Consider the following 6,813-nt stretch of genomic DNA (forward strand, 5'->3'; position numbering starts at 1 on the left):
TTGGCCCTTCAATGCCTTCGCTCCTTTCTCCAGGGTTGGGGACAGAGGGTGGCGCTTGGAAGAGAGGTTTCACAGTGGCACCCATTGGTGTGTGGGGTTCCCCGATACTGTTTAACATCTATATGCACCCCTTTGCCCAGCTTGTCCTGAGTTTCAGGCTAGGTTGTCACCAGTACGCTGATGATACCAGCTTTATCTGTTGATGGACGGCCATTTGGATTCCACCCTGGAAACACTGGTCAGGTGTTTGGATGCCATGACTGGGTGGTTGAGACAGAGCTGACTGAAACTGAATCCCCTGAAGATTGAGGTCCTGTGGTTCGGCTGGGGTGCTCCTGGGGTGGGGTGCTGGCTCCTGATGGCATGCAACTAACACCTATGTCAGCTATCAGGAGACTGGGTGTGATCCTTGATGCCTCCTTATCAATGGAGGCTCAGGTCACAGCCGTGGCCAGGTCGGCCTTTCTCCCTCTCTGCCAGGCCCTGTAACTGGTGCCCTATCTTTCCCGCCCCGCCCTAGCCACGATGATCCATGTGATGGTCACCTGTAGACTAGATTACTGTAACTCGCTCTACGTAGGGCTGCCTTTGAAACTGATCAGGAAACTCCAACTGGTACAAAATGCCGCAGCAAGGGTCCTTACTGGCACTCCGCTGCGAGCCTATTTTCAGCCAGTGCTTTACCACTACACTGGCTACAGGTGGAGCACCGGATCAGGTTCAAGGTGCTGGTTTTAACCTTTAAAGCCTTAAATTGTCTAGGACCATTGTACCTGCGGGACTGCCTCTCCTGGTACATCCCCCAGAGCACTATGATCTGCAAATAGTAATTTACTGCTAAACAGAGATATTCTGCCAGGCCTATAATTGAGGACAGCAACAGTTTTTATCAGATCTGTCCTCCCTATCCCTCCCTCATGACACTATGACCTTATTCGGGGGATGCTGACTGTGGGTTTTGAGCTTCCTTGGTTACTGCTCTATAAGGTGCCACTTGTTATTTATTGTAATTGATTAATTTAGAATTTAGTTATTTAATTAAGTTTTAACGATAATAGTTATGTATGATTTTATTATGGATAATTGTTGTGTTTATTGTTGTTATCTGCCCTGAGCTTGGCTTTGGCCGGGGAGGGTGGGGTAGAAATAAAACAAACAAATAAATAAATAATCAGAGTCTGACATGTTTTGCTAATGTATTGTCATGCGACTGACGAGAGGGAGGTTGCTCAGTGTGGCACCCGGGGATTGTAGATTATTACTTTATATTTAGGATTAGTTTTAAAATGTTTGTACAACTTTATTCACCATGTGAAATATATATACCGTATATATTTTACTAGGCAAGAAGATCTGACAAATATGATCTACTTTTTTAATCCAGCATATTCTCCTTTAGTGTACACTAAAGCTCAATCTACAGAACAGACCTGCAGAAAAGGAAATATTTAATAAAATATCATTTTTATATTAAGTAACTCACTTATCTTTACATTCAGTAAAAAGAAACAAGTTTAAAGGTATATAGCTAACTTGAGAACTCTGACAGACACTATTTTTCTTAGCATTTGGCTTGTCTGTCCAAAAGGTGAGGTAAGAAATATGTACATAATTAATTTCAGGTGTATTCTGCAGCATGCAGTAATACTTTGCACCAGCAAATGCTTTTCCAATGGGGACCTAAGTAGGATTACCGATTGCCTGATCCTTGAATAGACCCTTAATGGGGTGTCATTTACCTCCATGCCATGAAAAGCTTCAGCAGCCCATTTCCACACATTAAGCCTCTATTAAAGGGACAGGATGTTTTTCTCCAGGACTGTTGGTAACCTTTACATTACACATATGCAGCTCCAGTTAAAATTATTCAGGGCTATTTTGATGTGTAACTCCAGTCATGGTATGTGCTTTCCTTTGTCTCCCTCACCCCCAAATGGTCATGTATCCATGCCATGCTTCATTATAGTACCAGTAATGTGGCCCTGTGCATGATGAGAACAATGAAGACAAAAAAGTTTGAGCACCTATGTAAAGCTCTTCTCAGCCAAGTCTAAAAATACATGTTACTGAACCCTTTCTTTCATGTTTGCTGTCTATATTTTTTATTAAATCAAAGTCCTTTAAATCCGTTGCAGTGTTCATTCCTAGAGTGTAATATACTTTTCTAACTATATTAAACATATGTATCAGGCTAAAAAACCACCTCTTTGTTCTATGTTTTATGCTTCCTTGAGCCAAGCTGAGCAGTATCCCACTGAAACGAAATACTATACAATAAAATGGATGGAACATGTCTTCGTAATGTGCTGGTTGTCACGCATGATTTGCTTGATGTGCGAGACAAAATTTTGACAGTTTCATTCAGCCACTTGATTCACACACTGTGAGGTGCAGGTCAGCCACTACTTTACCACTGTATCTGTGGTCATTTGACGCATGTGGAAAACAGTCATATTGCATAGTCAGTGTTCTTCACTCTAGTTTAAAAGCACATTCTGAAAGTAACATTGTTAATTTCAGAATACTCCCTTGACTGTATCCAAGAGCACAAAGGTGAATTGGAGTAGTGGTCTTCAGCCCATAGGTGAAGCCTTTCAGGCAGGCTGTGGAACGCCACCCAATGGGTTGAAAGCACGTGTAGAATTGCCTTTTTTGCTGCTTGCTTGAGGGTACTACTACTACTGTATATAGATCAAGAGCAAGGATGTCACATCCTCTGTTTCTCTTTCCAAGGCCATTTATGCATGGTTGCTTCCTCCGGTCACCCTGCCGACTACTTCGGGGCTTTGCTTTGATTATGCTTGCATTTTCTGACCACCAGAGGTTGCCTTGCTCTCCCTATGTGTTTCCCCCACATTTTCTGGATGCCGCCTAACTACGAATCCAGAAAACGCAGGCAAAATGCGTGGAAACGCATGGGGAGAGGGAGGCAACCTCTGAAGGTCGGCAAATGCAAGCATAATCAAAGCAAAGCCCCAAAGTAGTTGGTGGGGTGATTGCGAGGAAACAGACATGCATAAATGGCCTTTGTGTTCTGAAAAGAATAGCAAGTTGAAGAGATTCAGCAGCAGAGAAGGCACCTTTTTGGCACCAGCAGTTTCAAAGCACTCCCTCTAACCTGCAAAAGCTCTCCCTGCCCAGCACAGCCACCACCCCACACCAGCTGATCCTTTAGTAACCCTCACACACAGTTGCAGAAGCTCTTTTGCCTTCTTTCTGTTCTCCTGAACCACCTTCCTTACCAATCAGCCCCCCCCCCCCCATTGAAGCATTGTAAGGTACAGGAGTCAAGCCAGGCCTTCTATCAGCCAGCCCCTAGCACCTAAAACTGTGCCACAAGACTAGCAACAGTATAAAAGCCTAAGAGGATCTGGAGACTGTACAACCCAATAACACCAGCAGGGCTGTAATCTCCATTCTAGCTCCAGGTCATCACCAGACTGAGTCTCAGCACAGCATAGCTGGAGCCTATTAAGAAACACCAGGTTCTATAAAGCCTGCTAGCTATATCTTTAGCCTGGACAAAACTATGAACAGACCTAATCCAGACAGAGCTTGAAGTTGCCCCTTCCTGCTTCCCCAAGCAGGTCCCCAAATACTGGACCTATCCTTCCTGTGATTTTGCCTCTAGCCCTTCATCTCACTCCCAAAGAAACCAGACCACTGCTTGCCTCCCCCCACCCTTTGTACTAAATTCTGATACCCTGATGTTCACATGCTTGCAGAGTGCCTTCACAGGTGAGGATACAATGCTGACGCCTCCTCTTCCTGACATGGGACTCTGATATCATGTGACTGTGACATCAAATAACTTTCACATCGTTGCCTTACATTGGGTCCTGTACCGCCCTGCAGCATTAACAGTGGTGTCATGTCTGAAATGGTTGAAAACCTATTTAGACAATGGCTACTGGTAGGTAAAACGTGTATTGAAAGAGTAAAACCACTCTTGTTATTCACACACCAGGGAATAATAATTATGCTGAATTCATGACTAAAGCATGTGAGTCTGTAGATACAACAAGTCCAGGCTTTCAGGGCTCCTTATTCCTGGGTCAAGTGGCCATAAAATTCATAGAATCGTAGAGTTGATTAGCTCTAGAATTAGCTCATATGCAAATACAATACCCATTCTGCGTGCTTATGCTATATTTCATCCTCAGTCTTCTAAAATAATAAAAACATGAGTTGGAGACATTTGAGATGCTTGAGTTCTTCAGCAGAAGAACTTCATAAAACTTCTGTGTAAACAAGTTTAAGATGGGGGTGTACAGCCTTTGTTCCTTACCTAAGTGGCAAAATGTTAGTGCCTGCTAAAACAAGAATTACACTGTTCTCATGTGGCAGTGATTTCCATGGGGTTTTGGTGGTATGCCCCAGCTCAAACTACTTTTGAAACATGAATGTTAAACTATACATTTTCCTGGCCATTTAGCTCATATGCAAATACAACAGCCATTCTGTGTGCTTATGTTATATCTCATTCTCAATCTTCTAAAATAACAAAAACATGAGTTGGAGACATTTGAGATGCTCGAGTTCTTCAGAAGTTCCAAAGCACTGCCATGCTGTGCTGTTTAAAAAACGAAACAACCAACTCCCCCAATAGCTAAATAAATTACAATTTCCTGTTCTTTTTCAGTATCCTCAAATCTTTCCCCTCATCTTGCCTAAGGATGGGCTCACCCTGATTCCCTCACACAGAAGGGTCTAGCAAGCAAAAATACAAAAACCTCTGGTTGTCAGATAAATCATGAATAAACAGTGAGGAATATTGTAGGATTTGTAACAGGCCTGGAGAAAGATGTTGTGATCCTTTGATAGGAGCTTAATACGTAGAAATGGGCAACTAAAGATTTTCATGGCATGAATGTCAGTAACACCTAGTAAATAAGATTGCATTAAGCATCCATTAAAGGGGCAGGGTTTTTTCTTCTTCAGGCAGTTGGCAACACTTTCATCAGTAAACAAGCATCTGGTGACACTGGGAAGATTAATATTTTATTCCAGTGTAAACTTTAATGGACTGGAAATTTATGATAGAATAAAATATTGGTAGTCTTTAACGTGCTACCAGACTCCTGTTTATTTTCGCTGCGACAGACTAACAGGGTGATGCCTCTGGGATTAAAATTGCATGTCGCCTTTAGGTACAACTGTTTAAAGGCACCCATTTTAGCACTTATTTATTTAGCCATCAAGTCACAGCTGATTTATGGAAGCCCCCCAGGATTGTCAAGGCAGGAGACATTCAGAGGTGGTTTGTCATTGCCTGCCTCTGATTAGCCACAATTCATTGCACTTTGTGGGTGATCTCTCATCCAAATATTAGCCAGGGCTGACCCTGCTTAGCAGCTGAGATCCTGCAAGCCTAAGCTATCCAGGTCATCTTAAACATGTACTGAGGGAAAGGATCAGTGGGGGAGGCAGTAATGATTACAAGAACTGGGTTTACTGGAACACAACAGCCAACGAACACAACAGGCCACAAATAGGCCTTAATGACTCTCCTCTTGGGGTCACAAGACCTGAGCCTCTCCTTTCTAGAGAGCCTCTGGGAGTTGTCCTTCAAGCAACAGTACCAATATACCACATACACAGCCAGAAGTCCTTGGTTCCAGGATCACCTGGAGCCAGGTTTGCTGGGGCCAGGCAAGAGGGTGGCAATCAGCTCTCTCCCCTCCGAGCAGAAGGGAGGGGGTGGCAGTTGAAAAAAGGGGGTGGGGCGAATAGAACGGACTGCGGGGGGGGGGGAAGTTCCCTTCCCGGTCCGTCTATGAAAAATAAAAAGAGAAGCCCAGCAGAGGAGGTTTCAGTCTGTTGCCGGCTTTTCTACCGGATGGGCCTGGTCCACCTAGGGACCAAAAAGAGCTGAAGAGGCCGTTGTGTCGGCCCCAGAAGAGCTGATCACAAATGGCCATTGCTTGGCCAGCGGCTGCCCTTAGCCAACAGCCAACGGGCCAGCAACTGAACAAGGCTGCCGTCGCTGGGGACAGTTGCCCGTCTGGAAGGCAGCAGCTCGGTAACGGTTGAGAGCCCTGGCGTCGGCTCTCAACCGCAGGGATCCGAGCAAGGCCGCCGCCCCGTGGACACTTGACCGTCTGGAAGGCGTGCCTCTCGGAGTCAACCAGGAGCCGTAGCGTCGGGAGGTCGTTGCGTCGGCCAGGAGGGGGCGTTTTTTCTTTAGGCAGTTTCAAAAAATATATATTTTATACTACGCCACACTATATTAGTTCTGGAATAGCCTGACTAGTGGGCAGAGACCAGGAATCGTTGCTGAATATCACTGCTGCTCACTAAAGATTTCCTTGTCCCTTAAGACAAGCGGCTGCTAAGTAACAAGAAAACAAGACACCATCAGCACCTATTAAATAAATAGGGCCGGATCCAGGTTTGGCGGGGTTCTGGGCAGAGTGCATTCCCCATTCAAGCTCCCAACTACCTGCCCATTTCTTTCCCTGGCAGCTCACTGGTTTGCAGGCTCTCCCACCACTCAAACATGCATGCATGGTCCGCTGTCTCCAGACCGGGAGTTGGCAACCCGAGGGAAAGAGCAAGCGAGGCCACTGCTGAGCCGCTCCGCTAAACGCGCGCTCGAAGGAACGCCGGCGAAATCTCCTAGAGCGGCCCTGACAGCCGCCCAGAGAAGAGAGGCCCCGTAAGGAAGGGGCGGGCGGGCCAGGCGGGAACAGCCCCGTTCCGGCAGCGGGGCCCGCCCCTCGGCTTCTCCTATTGGCTGTCCCGAAACGTCCCGCCAAATCCCAAACTGGCGGGTCGAGGAGCCGTTGCTGGTCAGGCGGGCGCCGCTCCGAC

Source organism: Euleptes europaea, chromosome 8, assembly GCF_029931775.1.
Source record: "Euleptes europaea isolate rEulEur1 chromosome 8, rEulEur1.hap1, whole genome shotgun sequence".
Lineage (NCBI taxonomy): Eukaryota > Metazoa > Chordata > Lepidosauria > Squamata > Sphaerodactylidae > Euleptes > Euleptes europaea.